The following is a 22,557-nucleotide window of genomic DNA, read 5'->3' as shown; positions in this document are numbered from 1 at the left end:
CATGGAGTCACCAAGAATCGGACACGGCTGAACTCACTTAGCAGGCACACATACCAGTGGAAATACACCTAATCTCACCCTGGGTGTCACCAGCCAGGACTTGGCCCAGCGTCTGAGACCTGATTCCCAGAGTGAGACAGCGTGGGCTTGCTTTCACTTTTAATCTAAAACAAGGAAGAAATGCAATCTTAAAGGAGGGAAGCATCTTAAGTATGGTGTGGTCCAGCTGTTTGACTTTACAGATCTTTGTGCTAAGTCACTTTAGTTGTGTCCGACTCTTTGGACCCCATGGACTGTAGCCTGCCAGGCTCCTCTGTCCATGGGATTCTCCAGGCAAGAATACTGGAGTGGGTGGCCATTTCCTCCTCCAGGTCTTTACAGATCATGAGACGAAGCCCAAGCGCCCCTGCTCGGACTCCCCCAAGGGGTGGCAGAGGCCTCCTCCTTGGCTCCTGCCTCCGCAGCCTGCCCGACTCCTGCTCCTCCGTTCGCATCTCCTCCTCCCTCAGGTGGGGCCAGCTGCACCAGAGGAAACGTTAGGGGTGTCCCGGGGGGCATCCTGGGTGCCCCCTTCCCAGCTGCTGGCCTCAGTCTTGCTGTAACGCTGTGTCCTAAACCAGTCTCCTCCTTTATCAGACTTGCTTCCCTGGTCCCTCTCTCTGAATGCACTGAGGCAAGGGCTGGAGTGGAGAGTCCTTGGCTGGTCCCTGGGTGGCCTCTGCATAACACTCTGACCTGAGCGGGTGGAAGATTGCCCGCCCTTGGTCCAACAGCGTCAGAAAAAAACCACAACAGCTTGAAGCCATTGTTTGGTTTCCACCCACTTCTTTTCTTTTTTTAATAGCTTTTATTTATTTATTTATGGCTGCCTTGGGTCTTCATTGCTGTGCAGGGGTTTTCTTTAGGTGAGGTCATCGAGGTCTCTCTAGGTGCGGTGCACCAGCTTCTCATTGCAGGGGCTTCTCTTGTTGCTCAAAAGCACCTGTGCTCCCGCAGCAGCTCGGGGGCAGGGCCCCCCTTTCTGATGCAGACAGGCAGGAGGGGTGAGCAGCAGGGGCTGATGGGGAGACGCACAGCTCTGAGGACTCCCTGAATCCTCTTCTCTTAAAAAAGTCTCAAGTCCCCGGAAGAGAAGCAAGAAATTCTGTCACCTCCAGGACAATCTGGAAAAAAAATCAGATCCATACCTCACACCATGAGTAAAAATCCAGTCCAAATGGATGAAGAACTTAAAACGTCAACAGCAATACTTTCAAACTGTCCAGGCCTTTTGCTTGCTTTTTCTCAGGTCGGTTTCCTCCTTCCTCCACGTTCCCTTTTGTTCCTCAAGGCGGAGGGATGCTCACACCTTTGATGGGGTCACCCCCCCAGGCTGTCTCCTGGTCCTCATTATCTTTTCAGCTCTTTCAACATCTTTGTAAGGAGTTCCGTGGTGAACATCTTTCTCTGAGCTACCTGGCTGCTGCTGCTGCTGCTAAGTCGCTTCAGTTGTGTCCGACTCTGTGCGACCCCATAGACGGCAGCCCACCAGGCTCCTCCATCCATGGGATTTTCCAGGCAAGAGTACTGGAGTGGGGTGCCATTGTCTTCTCCAGAGCTACCTGGCAGGCACTCTTTTATACTCACCCCGCCTGGCTGTCTGACACAAACTCAGAAAGAAAAAAAATGAGACGATCTTTATCCATGATGTTGCACTTATGGACTTTTGTTTACCAAATGAGATCTTAAAAAAAGTGAAAGTGAGGTAAAAACTGGGAGAAAATGTTTGTAAAGTGTAACCAATAGAGAACTGATATCAAGAGTACTTAATACCTCATATTAATCAATAAGAAAAATGCAAAAATTCAGCAGGGAAATGGGCAAAAACCTATGAACAGACTTTTCCAGAAGCAGAAACGCAGGGCTAATAGTTACGTGAAGAGCGAAATGCAAATCAAAGCCACAGTGAGAGATCCTTTGTGTCCACTGGAGTGACAGAATCAGCCAGGTGACCAGTCCGTAGACTCTCTTATATCTTGCTCATGAGAGTGCGCCTTTGGAAGACAATTTGCCTACCCCAGCAATTTCCCATGTGTCTTCTAATTGCCAGGAATTTCTTATTTCTTTTTCCGCTGGGGATGAATCTGGCATATGTACTGAAAACTCCCTAAAATTTAGATCTCTACTCATTTAGTATAATTCAGAAAATATACACCTTCTGAGCCTTTGTTGGTCTGATTTCCCGTGGAAAATTCAAAATAATGATAATAACAAACTTGAAGTAAGATTCAAAATTGTGTGACACTTTACTTGGGGAAAGTACTCTTCCTATTGCAAGGTATTACTGTTGTCAGTTTAGTTATTATCATTGTTATTTTCTAAAGTGTTGTGAGGTTTTGTCCTTTGGGAATCCTGTAAGATTTCAAAACTTTTGGAATAATCTTAAAGGTCAAAGTTTGACAACACTGCTTTGGTTGCTTGAAGAGAAGGAAGACAGATATTTTAGACACTGATAGAGAATTCTGAGAAGACTTACACATCACGAATGGGAGCTCCTCACTAGACAAGGACGCTGGTAGCCTGGGGTGCCCACACACCCTGTAGCCTAGTGAGAAGGGAAACCTAAGCCCAGGTCCACGCACTTGAACTAGAGAATGGCGGGTCACAGCAGCCAGTGGGCTCCCCGAATAAGGCAACGGCTTGGTTAGTTGTTAGTTCAGTAGCTCAGTTGTGTCCGACTCTTTGCGACCCTATGGACTGCAGCATGCCAGGCCTCCCTGCCCATCACCAACTCCCAGAGTTTACTCAAACTCATGCCCATTGAGTTGGTGATGCCTTCCAACCATCTCATCCTCTGCCGTCCCCTTCTCCTCCCGCCTTCAATCTTTCCCAGCATCAGGGTCTTTTCCAAGGAGTCAGTTCTTCACATCAAGTGGCCAAAGTATTGGAGTTTCAACTTCAGCATCAGTCCTTCCAATGAATATTCAGGACTGATTTCCTTTAGGATGGACTGGTTGGATCTCTTTGCGGTCCAATGGACTCTCAAGAGTCTTCTCCAACACCACAGTTCAAAAGCATCAATTCTTCAGCACTCAACTTTCTTTATAGTACAACTCTCACATCCATACATAACTACTGGAAAAACATAGCTTTGACTAGATGGACCTTTGTCAATAAAGTAATGTTTCTGCTTTTTAATATGCTGTCTAGGTTTATCATAGCTTTTCTTCCAAGGAGCAAGTGTCTTTTAATTTCATGGCTGCAGTCACCATCTGCAGTGATTTTGCAGCCCAAGAATATAAAATCTGTCACTGTTTCCACCGTCTCCCCATCTATTTGCCACGAAGTGATGGGACCGGATGCCATGATTTTAGTTTTCTGAATGTTGAGTTTTAAGCCAGCTTTTTCTTTCTCCTCTTTTACTTTCATCAAGAGACTCTTTAGTTCTTCTTCACTTTCTGCCATAAGGGTGGTGTCATCTGCATATCTGAGGTTATTGATATTTCTTGCAGCAATCTTGATTCCAGCTTGTGCTTCATTCAGCCCAGCATTTTGCATGATGTACTCTGCATAGAAGTTAAATAAGCAGGGTGACAATATACAGCCTTGATGTACTCCCTTCCCAATTTGGAACCAGGCTATTGTTCCATGTCTGGTTCTAACTGTTGCTTTTTGACCCACATACACATTTCTCAGGAGGCAGGTCAGGTGATCTGGTATTCCCATCGCTTAAGAATTTTCCAGTTTGCTGTGATCTACACAGTCAAAGGCTTTGGCATAGTCAATAAAGCAGAAGTAGATGCTTTTATGGAATTCTCTTGCTTTTTCCATGATCCAGCAGATGTTGGCAATTTTGATCTCTGGTTCCTCTGTCTTTTCTAAATCCAGCTTGAACATCTGGAAGTTCACGGTTCACATATTGCTGAAGCCTGGCTTGGAGAATTTTGAGCATTACTTTACTAACCTGTGAGATGAGTGCAATTGTGTGGTAGTTTGAGCATTATTTGGCATTGCCTTTCTTTGGCATTGGAATGAAAACTGACATTTTCCAGTCCCGTGGCCACTGCTGAGTTTTCCAAATTTGTTGGCATATTGAGTGCAGCACTTTCATAGCATCACCTTTTAGGATTTGAAATAGCTCAACTGGAATTCCATCACCTCCACTAGCTTTGTTCATAGTGATGCTTCCTAAGGCCCACTTCTTTTGATTGGTGCTTTAATAAAATATGTTTTTCCAATATTTTACTATTAGCTTATCATTGTCATAAATATATATCTCCATATTGTTGCCTTTTGATTGAAGTGTTTAGACAAGACAACAGTGAATTATGGACCCTACACCAAACCCCATCTCCTAGTTTTGTAAATAAAGTTTGTTGGGTCACAGTCACCCCCATTCATTGGTGGAAAGCGGATGACTGATTTCTTGCTACAACAGCATAGTTAATGTATTTGCAGCAGAGATCGTATTGCATGCAAAAGCATAAAATGTTTACTATCTGGCCCTTGGCAGAAATCCCTGCTTTAGACCATTTACAGGTACTGAGATTATCAGTATGTTTGGGTTTAAGTCTGTTATCTTGCTTTTGATTTATTCCACCTATTATTTGTCTACTTCCCTATTCTGCTGTTTTCTTTTGCATTGACAGTTTTTTCAATATATGCACATGTTTTATTTCTCACACAAGGCTACCATATGGCATAATGTATTTAATTTCTTAACAATTCAATTTTATTGCCATAAATGGATTATTAGTTGTATTTCCTTCGTGTGTATATGTTTGCCCTAGAGCCTACTCTGCATCTTAAAATTTTCAAATATACTTCCGATAACATTTGCACTACTCTTCATAAAATATTGTGCATATAGAAAAGAACTCACAACTCTTTACTTCCTTTTCCCAATCCTTGTCTTCTTTGCTACTGTTCTGACGTATTTTACTTCTTCATGAATTCTTCACCCAAGAATATATTTTTATTATTTTTACTTTAAACAATTAATATTTTTAGAATTCAGTTAAGAACTGAGAATTATGTATTGTTTAACTTTTTAAATTTCTGAGTTGAAGGCTAATCTCTTTTTTTCCCTATTGTGCTCTTTGACAAATCTTGATGACATGTCAAATTCAAAATCCACAAATGAAAACTGAGTGTCTGTAACATTTGGCATTGTCTGGGTATTTCCACGTGTGATGTCTCATTCAATCCCCCTGTGAGGATCACACCATTATTCATATTTTATAAATGAGGAGATGAAGGATCAAAGATTTAAGCAACTTATAACATCATTCTCAGAAGGGCACTGATACTTGAAAACTTACCAGGAAGAAGAAACCTATTAATCATCATGACTGTCAGTTTTAGTGATCCCCAGAGGAAAGCTGTGCAAATTCAACCTTCAGTTAAGACATGCGAGGGGTCTGAGCCTTTCCCTGTTTGTGAGCTAACATGTCAGCCTGCACAGATCATGTGTGTTCATGGGGATAAGATGGTTTATCACTTTCAACTTCAACTGCCACCAGTAGCTCAGAGCACCCCCAAACCCCAGCTCCCATGAGGCAACTCAAAGGGACTTTCACTTTGCAGTTGTTGGTAGTCCACGAGAAGAGCCCTGACTTGGGTTTCAATAATGGGCCAGTGTGCCCTTCACCAGGAAGAGGACATTATCTTTTTCACACTGGATGCTGAGCATGCCTGAGCTTTGCTGGGGAGGAAGATTCTAGCTCTGTCTCACAAGGCTGGTCACATGCAAGCGTCCTTGAAAAGCTGTCCAGAACAAACATGGTCGGTGCCTCTGGAGCAAGTCATTCAGAACCACAAAAGACACACGGAAAAGCGTCTCCCAACATGCAGCTCTTAAAAAATTTCAGGTATCTCTGGCATTAAAATCTGTCTCATTATTCTAGCTTCACGGCCATTTTCTATGTGCAAATGCTGAATTGTTTACATATTGTAGGCATCCATCTTACAGTCCAAATGTTAAGAAAAGCAGCCAGATGGGTTGGACAGTATGTTTAACTTCTAGATGTGTTACAGTTACTTTCTTCTATAACATGCTGTCTTTTTCAATTGAGATTTATTTTGAACTAGCCTTCAGTAAGCCATATTCTCAAGACAAGAATGCCACAGGACTTCAGGAAGTGGACTTACAGTTTGCCTGGATCTAAACTTCAACAATGATGTGGTGATGTCTCAGACAGTAAAGAATCTGCCTGAAATGCAGGAGACCTGGGTTTGATCCCTGGATCAGTAAGATCCCCTGGAGAAGGAGATGGCAACCCACTCCAGTATTCTTGCCTGGAGAATCCCAGGGACAGAGGAGCCTGCTGGGCTATAGTCCATGGGGTCCCAAAGAGTTGCATGCCACTGAGCAACTAACACCTTCTTTTTTTTTTCAAACTTCAACAATGATGTGATTACAAGGAGACACACAGCTGTGAGTGCCAGAGGTGACATGGAACCCCAGACCCCGAAGTCACCCAACTCTCTTTTCCTTGAATTCCCCTGACTCCCAGACATGCCAACAGAAGATAATTTGTGTAATCTGACAGTAGCAGTCACTGGACTTTTTATCTCAACCAAAGTGTTAGTGATCATCATATATCAGATTAGTCAAGACAGCTATGCTAAAAACACGTCAAGACTTTTCTAACCTGAAACACACAAGTTGATGCCCACATGGATGAGATTAATATGATACGAGTTGAATCTTCACATTTCATCTTCTTATTCAGACATGCTTATATTATCTGTGACAAAACAGACCTGCATTTTGAGCTAGTATATATGAAATCATTGGGGTTTCCTAGGGGGCACTAGCGGTAAAGCACCCCCTGGCCAATGCAGGAGACCAAGAAATGAAGCTCGATCCCTGGGTTGAGAAGATCCTCTGGAGGAGGGCATGGCAACCCACTCTTGTATTCTTGCTGGATAGTTTCCATGGGCAGAGGAGCCTGGTGGGCTACATTCCATAGGGTCACAATAAGTCAGACATGACTGAAGCAACTTAGCATGCATACATGCATATGAAATAGTTATTTTATATGCATTTTATAGTAATTTGGAACATGCATGAAACCAACACCCTCTTTGCTTTTCTTGGTCTTTCTCTGAGCGTGTCTGGAAAAACCACATAAAGCCTACAGATATTTGGCAGTTTGATGTACAAATGGTTTCTGTTCCACAAAACTATTCATTTTAGGTGATAATTGTAAACTAAAATATTCTAACAGCTCATTAGAAGCTCTGAGGTTTTCATATACTATGATTTTTGTAGCTAATGGAGCAGGCTAACTATAGAAGAAAATGTTCAAAAGACCTCCTATTATTTTTTCCTTCACATGCAGGGAAATTTAGAATGAGGTCATTCATGAAACTTGAGTCATATACCTGGTTACAGACATCAAAAAATGCTGAACACCCACCCTTTCTCAACTTAGCCTTTGTGATTAGAGACAGCCTGACACGTGCTCAGTGTCTGCACAGTAGGCAGTTTGATGGATACAGAAGAGTGGAAAGTGAAAAGGACACATGCGTGTAACACACACACACACAGTCTTCTTACCCCAAGAACTCAGGATCAACACTGGATGTGTTAGAGGAATTAACTGCTCTTTCTGGTGAAAAGCATGACAAGGAGAAAGAGGAGAGGACTTAGATCACTTCTAGAACCAGAGAAAATGATAGAATCAGATAGGCTAATTGCTGGCTTGAGCAGTTCCTGTGTCAGCAGAACTGGTCTAAAGGCTGCCAGGGGTTTACCCTGCAAGAAAGCCCAAGGAATCTCCTCAGAAAGATGGCCCCGGTCCTCAGTCCTTACCAGCCACAGGAGGTATGGGACCAGCAGAGATCCTGACAACATTATTACCCGGATAAATACAGTCCACTTCCCACACCACCAGGATGTCATCCACCCGTAAGCTGGGGATGATGGAAAAACCAAAAAAAGGTTTCACTGAAAACTCTGTGTGACATAGTATCACCAAGAGCGCTGCTTTGCAAAGTGTGAATCAGAAGGGGGAGAGGGTCTCCTGTCCACCGAGGTCCCAGGCTCAGCTCTGTGGCTGTGGTTTCCAGTGCTGGCAGCTCTGAGCAGGGGCTTGGAGGAGGGAGGGGCACCTGAGATGCCCATCAGAGAGGGTGCCAGAAACAGGCCGTGGATGCCTGTTACTGGGGAGCGTTAAAGCCAGTGCCATTCCAGTTAAAATTCAGTGCAATCCAAACTTGTCTGCAATTGGAATTCCTGGGAAGTTTCTGCAAATATCTCTGTCTTGGGAGTGGATCCTGGAAATCCATGGTGGTGGGAAGACCCCACTGCTGATGCATTGGGCACCAGAGTTCTGCGCCCGGCGAGGCCCCTAGACCTGCAGCCCCTCTCCAGGGCCCTGCCGCTGTGAACGTCCCCTGAGAGTGGCTTCAAGTGCCCCTTCCTGAGGGCTGTCCTGGGAGGTTGAGGTGCTCTCTGCCTGCCTGTGAGGGCAGCGAGATGCTCGCTCCAGAGCCCCAGGCTTGCCGTGGAAGCTGTGTCCCCCTTCTCCCCCGCCCCCCCACCTCCTCCATAGCACACTTCTGCTCACTCTTCTCTGCCCTCTCCTGTGTTCCCCTCCTGACTGGCTCCTCTGGGAACTCTTCCTCAAGAACTACTTAGACAGGAACCCAGCCTAGGACAAGGAGCAGCCCCCACTCTGCCCCCCCTCCCCCGGGGCTGGTGAGAGATGCAAGACCCCGGCCCAGCCCAGCCCAGCCCCTCAGCCTGGGCAGGTGAACAGGGAGGAGGCCAAAGATTGGCCTGATGGACGCCGGAGGGGCAGGCGACAAGCGCTCTGCCCTGTCCGCTCACCCCGGTATGGGCGAGTGCTCCTTAAACGAAACGGGAACTTTAGAGAAAAAATAGTCCAACCAGGGTGTTGGAAACAGCTATGTGAAGGGAAAGACTATTTACCATGTTAGGCTTGGTGGGCACAGAGGCCTACTCTACTGGAGATTTCAAAATTTTTAAGGATGGCAGAGGGGGAAAATATTGGCTGCCGTTTGTGGGTGGGGAAAACACGGAAAATTTGAAATAAATGTGTGTAACTAAATGTCCGCAAAAAGTATACCAACTAGTTTCCTATAATTTAGCTAAACCCATATATATTTAATGTGGGCTGTGGTGAATTTTTCACGTGTTTGCTCTGCAGTGGCTTGGGGCCCCTACACTGTGGATTGCCCAAAGCTATAAAAAATGAAAATGGCTCTGAAAGGAGCCACCACGGGCAGCTCCCCTTTTCGGCAGCAGTGGGCTGAGCCGCTCTCCCCCCAGCCCGAGGATCGCCCACCTCCCGATGCCCCAGGTTCCAGGTCGTGAGGGCTGGGCTGAGGGAGGGGCTGAAAGGGGCCCCGGAGGAGGCGGGCACTGGGGGGGTCCCCGCCCCACCCCCTGACCCCCGCGGAACCAGGAGAAGGACGGGATGGGGAGCAGGGTTCTCTGTGCCTGGACTCTGGCTTTTTCTGATGCTTTGAACGCGCCACCCACTGAACAGTGTCTCCCTTCCGTTAAACAGGAATTTTCATGTAATACGAGTTAGGGATGGTTTCTACAGAGCTCCCACCCTCCTCCCCAGCTCACCCTGGTGGGCGGAAGGACCCTTATGGCCACCGGGGAGCCACTTGGCATGCTTTTTAGAGCTGGGCTTGGTGTCCTGAGCTTTGGAGTTTCACATTTCTTCTCTCTTAGGACTCAGTTCATTAAGTCGACTTTAACTTTGTTAAAGAATGATTTTCACACACCGAAACACACCCCATTTAAGTGTGCGGTTTGATTGGTTTTGGCAAATGTATACAGCAGTACAGTTGTGTATATACCAACTAGATGATGGTATAGATAAATACAGTGCACTCCCCACCACCAGGATGTCATCCACCCATAGGCTGGGGATGGTGGAAAAACCAAAAAAAGATGTTTCACTGAAAACTCTGTGCAACACAGTATCACCAAGAGCGCTGCTTTGCGAAGTGTGAGTCAGAAGGGAGAGAGGGTCTCCTGTCCACCGAGGTCCCAGGCTCAGCTCTGTGGCTGTGGTTTCCAGTGCTGTCGGCTCTGAGCCAGGGCTTGGAGGAGGGAGGGGCACCTGAGATGCCCACGAGAAGAGGGCATATAAATACACACAAATACCATACATACCATAATCTGGTTATAGAATGTTTCCATCACACCCAAGAGTTCTCTCGGTTGTCAACCAACCCTCCACGTTCAGGCCAGCCCTGATCTGCTTGCAGTAGTTAGACTTCTCTAAAATTTCAGATAAATGAACAAAAGTCTCCACTTAACAGATAAACAGGAATGGGGATGCAATATGTAACATGATAACTTGCACTAACATCACTATGTGATATACAGGAGAGTTGTTAAGAGAGAAAATCCTGAGTTCTCATCACAAACTTTTAAAAGAGCACCTTTCCTCCTGCTTTTGTAATTGTAAGGCACAGTGGATATTATTGAAACTCAATTCACAGTGTATGTAAGTCAGGTCACTGTGCCGCACACCTTAAACTTTTACAGTTATGTGTGTAAACCAAATTGGGGGAAAAATGGACAAAAACCAATTCCAGGACAATGCTGAAAAGCAGCAGTGAGAGGGGACTTCTCTGGCTCGTTTCTGATCTACGAGAGCTTCGAGTTTCTCAGCAGTAAGTATGCGTTTAGCCGTGCATTTTGTGTTATTTAACTTTATTTATTACCTCCACTAGTGCCCTAGTAGTAGTAAACCTAGGGAGTGTGATGAAAGTTATTGTAAAGAAATTAGGGCCGAGAGTCTCACTAGTTTTCTTCAGAAGTGTGATCCGGGGTCTGCTCTTGGTTGCTTATGCAGTCACAGACAGTGCTCAAACCAGAGAACTGTATTTGCAGAGGTGCACTGGCTAATAAGGATGGTATCACTGACTCAGTGGACACGAGTCTGAGCAAACTCCAGGCTTTGGTGATGGACAGGGAGGCCTGGCGTGCTGCAGTCCATGGGGTCACAAAGAGTCGGACACGACTGAGCGACTGAACTGAACTGAACTGGCTAATAAAGCAATGAAGCCATTAAAATTCTAGAGGCATTTACAAACAAAGCAGAAGGAAATCAGTATTTAATACACCAATAGAACTCCCTGAAGGACAGACTATTGAAATAAAAAAAAAAAAAAAAGAGCGAGAGAGAGAAATAGAAGTTCAGTATTTTACAAGTAGACTTGGTATACTGGGGAAAGTGAAAAAGTGAATTCGCTCAGTCATGTTCGACTCTTTATGACCCCATGGACTGTAGCCTACCAGGCTTCTCCATCCACGGGATTTTCCAGGCAAGAACTGGAGTGGGTTGCCCTTTCCTTCTCGAGGGATCTTCCAAACCCAGGGATCGAACCTGGGTCTCCCTCATTGCAGGCAGATGCTTTAGCCTCTGAGCCACCAGGGAAGCCCTGGTACACCGGGGGACGTCTTATAAAGAAGGACTTCAGACCAATAAGACTAAAACACCACATACGGTGACTGAGACTCTGGTGTAAGAGAATATCACAGATGCAAGTGAAAATCAAAGTGTTAGTCGCGCAGTTGTGTCCGATTCTTTAGAACCCCAGGCACTGCAGCCCACCAGGTTCCTCTGTCCATGGGATTCTCCAGGGGAGAATGCTGGAGTGGGTACCAATTCCTTTCTCCAGGGGATCTTCCTGACCCAGAGATCGAACTCTCGTCTCCCACATTGCAAGTTGATCCTTTACCATCTGAGCCACTAAGGAAGACCTAATATCACAGATGTTTGCCTGCATATACTGGGTGTATTTGTGCCGAACAAGGTAACTCATGTCCCATCCATCCAGGAGCTGATCAGATCAGATCAGATCAGTCGCTCAGTCGTGTCCGACTCTGCGACCCCATGAATCGCAGCACGCCAGGCCTCCCTGTCCATCATCAACTCCCAGAGTTCACTGAGACTCACGTCCATCGAGTCAGTGATGCCATCCAGCCATCTCATCCTCTGTCGTCCCCTTCTCCTCCTGCCCCCAATCCCTCCCAGCATCAGAGTCTTTTCCAATGAGTCAACTCTTGGCATGAGGTGGCCAAAGTACTGGAGTTTCAGCTTTAGCATCATTCCTTCCAAAGAACACCCAGGGCTGATCTCCTTCAGAATGGACTGGTTGGATCTCCTTGCAGTCCAAGGGACTCTCAAGAGTCTTCTCCAACACCACAGTTCAAAAGCAGCAATTCTTCCGTGCTCAGCCTTCTTCACAGTCCAACTCTCATATCCATACATGACCACAGGAAAAACCATAGCCTTGACTAGATGAACCTTTGTTGGCAAAGTAATGTCTCTGCTTTTGAATATGCTATCTAGGTTGGTCATAACTTTCCTCCCATGGAGTAAGCATCTTTTAATTTCATGGCTGCAGTCACCATCTGTAGTGATTTTGGAGCCCCCCAAAATAAAGTCTGACACTGTTTCCACTGTTTCCCCATCTATTTCCCATGAAGTGGTGGGACTGGATGCCATGATCTTCGTTTTCTGAATGTTGAGCTTTAAGCCAACTTTTTCACTCTCCACTTTCACTTTCATCAAGAGGCTTTTGAGTTCCTCTTCACTTTCTGCCATAAGGGTGGTGTCATCTGCATATCTGAGGTGATTGATATTTCTCCCGGCAATCTTGATTCCAGCTTGTGTTTCTTCCAGTCCAGCGTTTCTCATGATGTACTCTGCATAAGTTAAATAAACAAGGTGACAATATACAGCCTTGACGAACTCCTTTTCCTATTTGGAACCAGTCTGTTGTTCCATGTCCAGTTCTAACTGTTGCTTCCTAACCTGCATACAAATTTCTCAAGAGGCAGATCAGGTGGTCTGGTATTCCCAACTCTTGAAGAATTTTCCAGTTTATTGTTATCCACACAGTCAAAGGCTTTGGCATAGACAATAAAGCAGAAATAGATGTTTTTCTGGAACTCTCTTACTTTTTCTATGATCCAGCAGATGTTGGCAATTTGATCTCTGGTTCCTCTGCCTTTTCTAAAAGCAGCTTGAACATCAGGTAGTTCACGGTTCACATATTGCTGAAGCCTGGCTTGGAGAATTTTGAGCATTACTTGACTAGCGTGTGAGATGAGTGCAATTGTGTGGTAGTTTGAGCATTATTTGGCATTGCCTTTCTTTGGCATTGGAATGAAAACTGACCTTTTCCAGTCCTGTGGCTACTGCTGAGTTTTCCAAATTTGCTGGCATATTGAGTGCAGCACTTTCACAGCATCATCTTTCAGGATTTGGAATAGCTCAACTGGAATTCCATCACCTCCACTAGCTTTGTTCGTAGTGATGCTTTCTAAGGCCCTCTTGACTTCACATTCCAGGATGTCTGGCTCTAGGTCAGTGATCACACCATCGTGATTATCTGGGTCATGAAGATCTTTTTTGTACAGTTCTTCTGTGTATTCTTGCCATCTCTTCTTAATATCTTCTGCTTCTGTTAGGTCCATACCATTTCTGTCCTTTATCGAGTTCATCTTTGCATGAAATGTTCTTTTGGTATCTCTGATTTTCTTGAAGAGATCCCTAGTCTTTCCCATTCTGTTGTTTTCCTCTATTTCTTTGCATTGATTGCTGAGGAAGGCTTTTTTATCTCTCCTTGCTATTCTTTGGAACTCTGCATTCAGATGTTTATATCTTTCCTTTTCTCCTTTGCTTTTTGCTTCTCTTCTTTTCACAGCTATTTGTAAGGCCTCCCCAGACAGCCATTTTGCTTTTTTGCATTTCTTTTCTATGGGAATGGTCTTGATCCCTGTCTCCTGTACAATGTCATGAACCTCATTCCATAGTTCATCAGGCACTCTATGTATCAGATCTAGGCCCTTAAATCTATTTCTCACTTCCACTGTATAATCATAAGGGATTTGATTTAGGTCATACCTGAATGGTCTAGTGGTTTTCCCTACTTTCTTCAATTTAAGTCTGAATTTGGCAATAAGGAGTTCATGGTCTGAGCCACAGTCAGCTCCTGGTCTTGTTTTTGCTGACTGTATAGAGCTTCTCCATCTTTGGCTGCAAAGAATATTATCAATCTGATTTCAGTGTTGACCATCTGGTGATGTCCATGTGTAGAGTCTTCTCTTGTGTTGTTGGAAGAGGGTGTTTGCTATGACCAGTGCATTTTCTTGGCAAAACTCTATTAGTCTTTGCCCTGCTTCATTCCATATTCCAAGGCCAAATTTGCCTGTTACTCCAGATGTTTCTTGACTTCCTACTTTTGCATTCCAGTCCCCTATAATGAAAAGGACATCTTTTTTGGGTATTAGTTCTAAAAGGTCTTGTAGGTCTTCATAGAACCGTTCAACTTCAGCTTCTTCAGCATTATTGGTTGGGGCATAGACTTGGATTACTGTGATATTGAATGGTTTGCCCTGGAAACGAACAGAGATCATTCTGTCGTTTTTGAGATTGCATCCAAGAACTGCATTTCGGAGCTGATAGTGATGCAGAAATCCAACTGCAGAAAAAATAAGTCTAGACAAAATGATTTTTTCTTACAACTGGATGACTGCTCTCGCAATACCAACGTGGAGAATTTTCAGTCCATTGAGATTTTGAACATGATGCAATGTGAAAGAATTCCTCTTGGTTTTCTATCCAGTAGACATGACCAGCCTGAAACGTATGCCATGAGGAAGGGTACAGCCAGCAACACCGAGGATGCACTTTCAATGCTGTGTGGCTTGGCACGGCCACAATGGCAGCACATGGTGGGCGAGTAGTGAAGAGACTAGGAGCACGTCTCTCCTGAAGTCAGCTGGCTCTTCTCTGTGCTTCCAGCCAGCTGTACCTGCGGCACGGTTGCCACAACCTCACCTCCCTATGGGCTCTTGTCAGTACTGTGGCCAGAGACCTTTATTTATTTAATTGGAGGAAAATTACTTTCCAGCGTTGTGATGGCTTCGGCCATGCATCAACATCAGTCGGCCGTAGGCACACACGTGTCCGCTCCCTCCTGAACCCCCTCCCGCCTCCCTCCCCTCCCCACCCCTCCAGGTGATCTCAGAGCACCGGCTTTGGGTTCCCTGTGTCATATATCAAACTCCCACTGGCTATCCATTTTACACGTGGCGAACGTTGGTGTACGCTTCAAAGCTCTTCTCTCAAATCATCCCACCCTCTCTCTCTTTCTCCCACAATGTCCAAAAGTCTGTTCAGAGAGATGTTTTTACAAACGGGAATCAGATCGCTCCTCTGACCCACACACTCCTTGAGCTGGCTCTTCTCTAAAGAGAAGCAGAAGCCAAAGCCCTGATGAAGGCTGGCAGGCTCTGCATGGCTCTCAGAAAGTCTCTGCTCTCCCATCTCCATGTCTCTTTCTGCACGTGCTCATACGCACTTCCACCCGATCACGCTTTGGTGGCAAACACACATCCTTAGCCTCATTTCCCTCGGACGTTCTGTCCAGTTGAAGGGAGTACTCGGTTCTTCTTCTGATCTGGGGTTCCACTCTTATATTCACCTTCACCTCTAACTGAGGTTTTATTTCTTTAGAGTCACCCTTGATGCCTCTCTGACATCCCACAGGAAATCCTGTCAGCTCCATCTTCAAAATGTATTCAGAACATGACCGCATCTTACTATCTGACCACGATTGCGTGGCTCTGAATGGCATCACTTTACGTTGGATTTCTGCAGCGTCTCCTCTCCACATGCCCAGTTTCAGCCCTGGGCCGAGAGATCCTTCTGTGATGCTTGTAGGACAGTGTCGTTCATCTGAACGACGGAGCAGTGCCTGGCCCTCCATGTCACACAGTAAAACCTGAAGGCCTTGCAGGTTTCTGAACTGCCCTGTGTGCTTGTCCTCAGTCCTTCCTTCTAATCAGAGCTGTTGCATGGATCCCACGTTACTAACTGCTTCGCCAGCCCAGCTCTGCTCCAGTGCCGCCCTCTTGGCAAATTCTGCTCTTACTGTCCTACGATTCCCCTATACTGCTGTATTTCTACCCAAGGCATGGATTACCTTCTATTATAACATCTGCCTTTATTATGTCTTATCCTTAACTATCCCTCATCCAATAGGATGATAATTCCACAAGTGGATGTATGTTATGCACCTAGAATAATGCTTCAAACACAGGTGCCCTATGTATCTGTCCTACGAATAAAGGCATTAATTACTTAGTTAACCTATTCAGCTCTTTCAACCCAGATAGAATCCTTCACAAACTGCATGTGTACTATGAGTGCCAGAGAACTCATGCCAATGAAGTGGCCGTTTTCAGCCCTGAGCTGGGAGACACAGGACCCCTCCCCTTCATGCGGGGAGTGTTCCTTGGGATACCTCTTGCCAACTCTAGGATTCAGTGGAAGACAGATGGAAATCACTGACTTGGCTGTACCTTACATGTGAGTTATTTTCATAGACTAACACGCATCGTAGTCACCCGTGAGTTTCTACACAACGAGGCACACATCAGGATGAAATAGAAGCTCCAGCCAATCATCTGGTCCACCTGTGCTCAGCATATGGAGGGTCATCTCTGCCTCCCCAGACCTCACCAACCCGAGAAGGACAGGGAGAGAGGGCAGGGCCAGGGGCAGCCTGGGCGCTAAGCCTGCATCTGGAGTCTCCTCTGTTCCTCTCCTCTCCTGGCGTGGGCCCTGCTGTCCCCTTGCTCTCCCGGGTGCCTGAGAAGCCAGCCTCCCTGCTGGCAGGTCTGCCCCCACATCACCTCATCAGTACCCTCCCTACCCCCAGGATCAGGGTATCCCTGTAGCTGCTGCTGCTGACCTGGGTCTTGTCCAGGCCGTTAACACCATCAGACTTGAAACCCTGTAAGGACAGACAGGGCGAAAGCTCCGGACTTAACTCCCTCTGTTGCTCTTAGTTGCATGGTTTGAGAAACTCAGGACAAGTTCCTCATGGGCTGAGTTAGAGGCCATCCAAACGGTACAACCCCAAAACACCAGCTGTGGTGGAATCGCGTCGCCTGAAGAGTTAGGCTGAAGTTCTCAACCCGTACTTGAGACTGTGACCTCGTGGGGAAATAGGGTCTTGGCACACTTAAGATGAAGTCATCTGGGCGAGTCCCAACCAGTAGGACTGGGGTCCTCAGAAGAACAGCAGAGGACAGGCCGAGAGCAGGCCGTGGGACCCCCAAGGCAGGGCTGAGAGTCACGTGGTGCAGTCAGGGGACCCCAAGGCTCAACAGCACCTCCAGAAGCTGGCAGAGGCCAGCCAGGGTCTAGCAGGCTCGGAGGGGACATGACCCTGCCCACGCTTCCATCTCACACTGCCAGCCTCCAGCAGGCTCGGAGGGGACATGGCCCTGCCCATGACTCCATCTCACACTGCCAGCCTCCAGCACTGCGAGATGCTGCCTTTGCTTCTTCCTAGGTGTGGCCCTTTCTCAGGGCAGCTCCAGGCAACTGATCGGTGCTCACTCACAGCCACTTTCCCAAGACAGACCCCGAGCGCCTGGCTCTCTCTCTGCAGAGTGATTTCCCCATATTCCGGTTTCCACCTCTGGAAACTCTGAGGATCCAGGAAACATCTGCTACCTCTGCTTACTCAAGAGAGTTAATCCTGTTGTATCCAGGCCCAGAGACAAGTTCTCAGAGCAGGAGCTGTGATTTTTCCAGAACGTCCCCTGTGTGCCTGTGATGAGACGCTTAGCAGTTTGCCCAACAGCGCCCCTCCTACTGTTATCCTACAACCCATAGGAACTTTGCAAGTATTAACTATGTTTCATCTGTGACCGTTTGTGCTTAATCCATAAGCCTAATTCAATTAAAGATATGCTTAATTCATCTCTCTCATTTCCTTTACACAATGAAATAAATACATTAGAAAGCTAACATAATCACACAAACTTATGTGGTGAAACTGGTAAAAATAATTGAGAAGCATAACATATAAAGACTGGCAACGCATAAAAAACATTCCCACATAATTTTAAACATGGATACACAAAGAGGAGAGAAGCAGCAGCATCCAGAGGTTCATTTATTCTAGGGAGGAGATACTGACACAATTTCACCGAATTCACTGTAATATTTAGCAAGAACATATTTACCAATGAAATGTGCCTCTAATCTCACCATGCCAATCTTTCACATGGGAAAAAAGCATTTTTGAAACACAATCCTACAGTCCTTTAACATTTCTTTTGCTTTTTTATCTTCCTTTTAATTAATAAAATCAAAACATACCAAGAGTACAACGGCTAACTAAGCCAGTAAGGTAACTAAGCTTATTAAAAAGCAGAGACATTACTTTGTCAACAAAGGCCCATCTAGTCAAGGCTATGGTTTTTCCAGTGGTCATGTATGGATGTGAGAGTTGGACTATAAAGAAAGCTGAGAGCCGAAGAATTGATGCTTTTGAACTGTGGTGTTGGAGAAGACTCCTGAGAGTCCCTTGGACTGCAAGGAGATCCAACCAGTCCATCCTAAAGGAAGTCAGTTCTGAATATTCATTGTAAGGACTGATGTTGAAGCTGAAACTCCAATACTTTGGCCACCAGATGTGAAGAACTGACTCCTTGGAAAAGACCCTGATGCTGGGAAAGATTGAAGGTGGGAGGAGAAGGGGACGACAGAGGATGAGATGGTTGGACTGCCTCACCGATTCAATGGACATGAGTTTGAGCAAGCTCTGGGAGTTGGTGATGGACAGGGAAGCCTGGTGTGCTGCAGTCTATGGGGTTGTAAAGAGTCGGACACGACTGAGCGACTGAAGGACTGACTCACGGGGGAGGTGGGCTTAGCCAGCGGCGCATGCGTCTTACCGCAGTGGGCGGGCCGCCGCAGTCAGGTTGATTGATGGCCACGGAACAAAGCTCGAGGTGCTGACGTCAGCGGAGCTCAGCTGACTCCCCAACACACAAATTATATCTTCGTGCGCACACGGAGGAGTATGATGAAAAATGAGGATGTGGAGTGTGTACTGAAATATCTGTAGGATTCATATGCATTTAAGGCTAAGTTGCAGGCGCTACGTGTTTTCCTGACTCAGTCCTCATGCAGGACTACTATATGCTTTTGTGAGTGTGTTCGCGCAAAGGACGTGCTTACAGACTCGTGCGCGCGCACAGGCTCACCCGCACACACTGTTAGGTCCTCCAGGAGGGACAGGATAGGCGATGGCGCGTTCAGCTTCTCGCCGTAGAATGCAGGGAGCACAGTCTTTGTTTTGGCTTTCCCTCCCCCGGGGACTGCAAAGGATGCTGTTTACTGCGCGTCCCTGATGCCACGGCGCTGACAGCTCCGAGGCGCCCCGCCGGCGCCCCTCATTTCTCAGTCTCCGCTACAGCGTGAGGCGGCCGTGCAACGCGGCACCGACGCGGTAGGTCTCTCTATCGGGTGGACGCATCTCCCGGCTGCTGCAGCGTGTGTCCGCGTCTCCCTGGCTCAGATCCAAGGTTCGAGAGCGGTCATCTCCGGAGTCACAGGGGCGGAGCTAGCCGCTAGCGGGTGCCCACCCCATCACCGCGTCCTTGGTGAATGTCAGCGGCAGGACCCACTCCTCTGCCTGCCCTTACCCAGGCTTGTTTTCTCCCCTCAAAGCAGATCCTACTCCCCCCCCCCCCCCCATATCTACTGACATCTGTATCTTTATATATTTGCAGAATGTGTCATTTCTCACCTTTGATGCACAAAGGAAGCGAATAACTTTCTGGTGGCATTCGTTATATCTGCTGCTGAAACTGTGTATAAAATTTGTTTTGCAACAGAACCCGATTTAACTCATTTTGCACAGTATGCAAGCTGCCTATTAGGATCTTCCACTGAAGTCCCTCAATCCACATGTTATGTTGTGAAAGTCCCTCAGTCGTGTCTGACTCTTTGCTACCCCATGGATTATACAGTCCATGGAATTCTCCAGGCCAGAATACTGGAGTGGGTAGCCTTGCCCTTCTCCAGGGGATCTTCCCAACCCAGGAATCGACCCGGGGTCTCCTACATTGCAGGCGGATTCTTTACCAAGTGAGCTATCAGGGAAGCCCCTTAAGATAGGTTTTATATTTCTTGCACCAACCAACTTTTGCAGGGCATAAAGATCATTCATAGCAGAACCTGCGCTTAGACACTGAAATGACGGAGCTTATTTTGAGACAGTCCCGAAGACTACAATGTCCTTATGCCAATTTCTTTTGCTGTTGGTGTGCATCCCAAACTGCTGTGTACCACAGTCCAGATAAAAGATGTCGTCTTGGACCTCTGTGGACTATATCCAAACAGCCAAACGAAGTTGCGAGTGTTCATTTTTCTTTTCCACGTGTCCTTCCTTCAGCTGCTCACGAGCCCTCTCCAGATGGCCCTCCTCAGTGCTTCTGTCTCTTTCTCTCTCTCTTGCTGAAGTGAAGAATGTGGGGAATCGGGGAGTGGATGCGATCCCTCTAAACACCCACCTCCCTTAGCTGGTGATAGTTGACTTACTAACTCCTGAAGAAAGTTCACACACATGCAGAGAGCGTGTCCTGCTGTGAACAAGCAGGGAGAAGGAGAAGGCTTGGCTGAAGCTGCCCTGGACACCTGGACACAGCAGTGACCAGAGGCAAGCAGACAAGCATCTCCCCTGTGGCTGTGTGCAGCCTGGGTCTCCAGCCTGGGACCTCTGCAGTTTTAAGATCAGAAGAGTCTGGAGCTGGAAAGAGCAGAGACAACCACTCTACTCTTGGTTGTTATTTACGGCCATTGAAAGAACTGAAAGAATGGAGGACACAGGTTGGGGGGAAGAGTTAAAATTATTATGTGTGCTTAGTTGCTCAGTCCTGTCCAACTCTGTGTGATCCCATGGACTGCACCCACCAGGCTCCTTTGTCCATCGAGATTCTCCAGGCAAGAATCCTGGAGTGGGTTGCCATGCCCTCCTCCAGCGATCTTCCCAACCCAGGAACTGAACCCTGGTGTCCCGGACTACGAGCCAATTCTTGACCACCTGAGCCACCAGGGAAGCCCAAAATTATTACAAATTTGGAACAAATCAGGCCACAGTCTTTACAGTTACTTTATTCCAAGGCCGTGTGCTCTGGATGCTCACTTTTAGTTGAAAGTTGTGAGCAGGTTCTAAGGGTTCTGCTCTTGGTTCTGAGCCCAGAGAAGATCCAGGAGACAGAGTGGTTCTCTCAGGGAGACTCTGGGAGACCTGGTTTCTTAGAGCCCAGATGACCCGCTTGAAGAACTTGTGGGTTCCGTGTAGATAAGAGGCCTGAACACACGGAGCGCTTCTAAGGATAGTTTCCAGAGGTGGAGCTCTGTTCTGCATCCGGGCCAGGTCTGTAAGAGGGACACCCCCTCCCCACAGCGTCCCTACCCCACTGGCATGGTCTCTGCGCCTGGCTGGCTGGGCCTCCCTGTGAAGCCGCCGGGCTGCAGCCTGTGCTGGAACCAATGATGGAAATGAGGGGTTCGTGGGGCTTCCCTGGTGGTTCACATGGTAAAGAAACTGCCTGCAATGCAGGAGATCCAGGCTTGATCCCTGGGTCTGGAAGATCCCCTGGAGAAGGAAATGGCAACCCCCTCCAGTATTCTTGCCTGGGGAGTCCCATGAACAGAGGAGCCTGGCAGGCTACAGTCCATGGGGTCGCACAGAGTCGGACACCACCAACCGAGTGACTAACACTTCCTGGGACTATCCCTCTGGGGATTAACCTGGCCGGGCACGCCCCAGCTCTTGCAGGGGCTCCCCTACTGCCTTGTTCGAGGCCTTGCGGAGACACAGGAGGGCCTGTTTGTCTTGCTGGCCATCTGCGAGCGCAGGGCATTAGCATGCAGAAGCATGCCGCGGCTGCTGACGTCTTTGCTGCCTGATCTGCATTCATGGCTGGTGGTCTGTTTCGTGTCAATAACACACCCACACAGAAGCTACCTGCTCCGCACCATCAGCGCCCACTCATGGGACGTTAGCCTAGGGCGGGGGGCGGGCTGTGCACCCCGCTCTCGGGCAGATCGCGTGTCCCCCCCGTTTCTGGGTGCGCAGCGGCCAGGGTCTGCACCGCCGACGTCCTGGCCCCCCGAGCAGAACTGCGCTCCTCACCGCGCAGAGGGGAACTATTTCAAGTTTTTCCTCTAAAGGAGGCCAGGCGGCTCAGCCCTGCTTCGCGCGGGTGGCGGGGAGTGGGGGGGCTGGACGCCTGCCAGGTCTGATGGCCCCAGCCGCTTGATTTATGAGTCTGATAATAAAAATCCCATTAGGCTCCTCTCATTGAGAAAAAGGAGGAATAAAAAAACAAGCTGTGTGTGTCACCAAGCAGCATTGACGCAGGCAGCTCTGACGACAGCAGCCGCGGGCGGGGGCCGCGGGGATGGGGGCGCAGGGCGCCTGCGAGGGGCGCGCGAGGGCCGGCTGCCAGGGTGCCTCCACCGGCTGCCCTGGGTCCTCTGCGGACCCCCTCTGCCGCGCCCCCCGCGCCCCGTCCTCACTGCTGCGCTCCCTCGGCGCCCGACCTGCCTCTTCACCAACCCCCTCCCTCCGCGCCCCCCGCACGCCTCTGCTGCACCAGCCCCCCCAGATCCACCGGCCACATCTCCTCAACCACCCCATCTCTGCACCTGCTCCGCGCTCCCTCAAGCCCTCCTCCACCCCTGGGCCCCCCTG

Source organism: Bubalus kerabau, chromosome 9, assembly GCF_029407905.1.
Source record: "Bubalus kerabau isolate K-KA32 ecotype Philippines breed swamp buffalo chromosome 9, PCC_UOA_SB_1v2, whole genome shotgun sequence".
Lineage (NCBI taxonomy): Eukaryota > Metazoa > Chordata > Mammalia > Artiodactyla > Bovidae > Bubalus > Bubalus kerabau.
Note: the sequence above shows the minus strand (reverse complement) of the source record.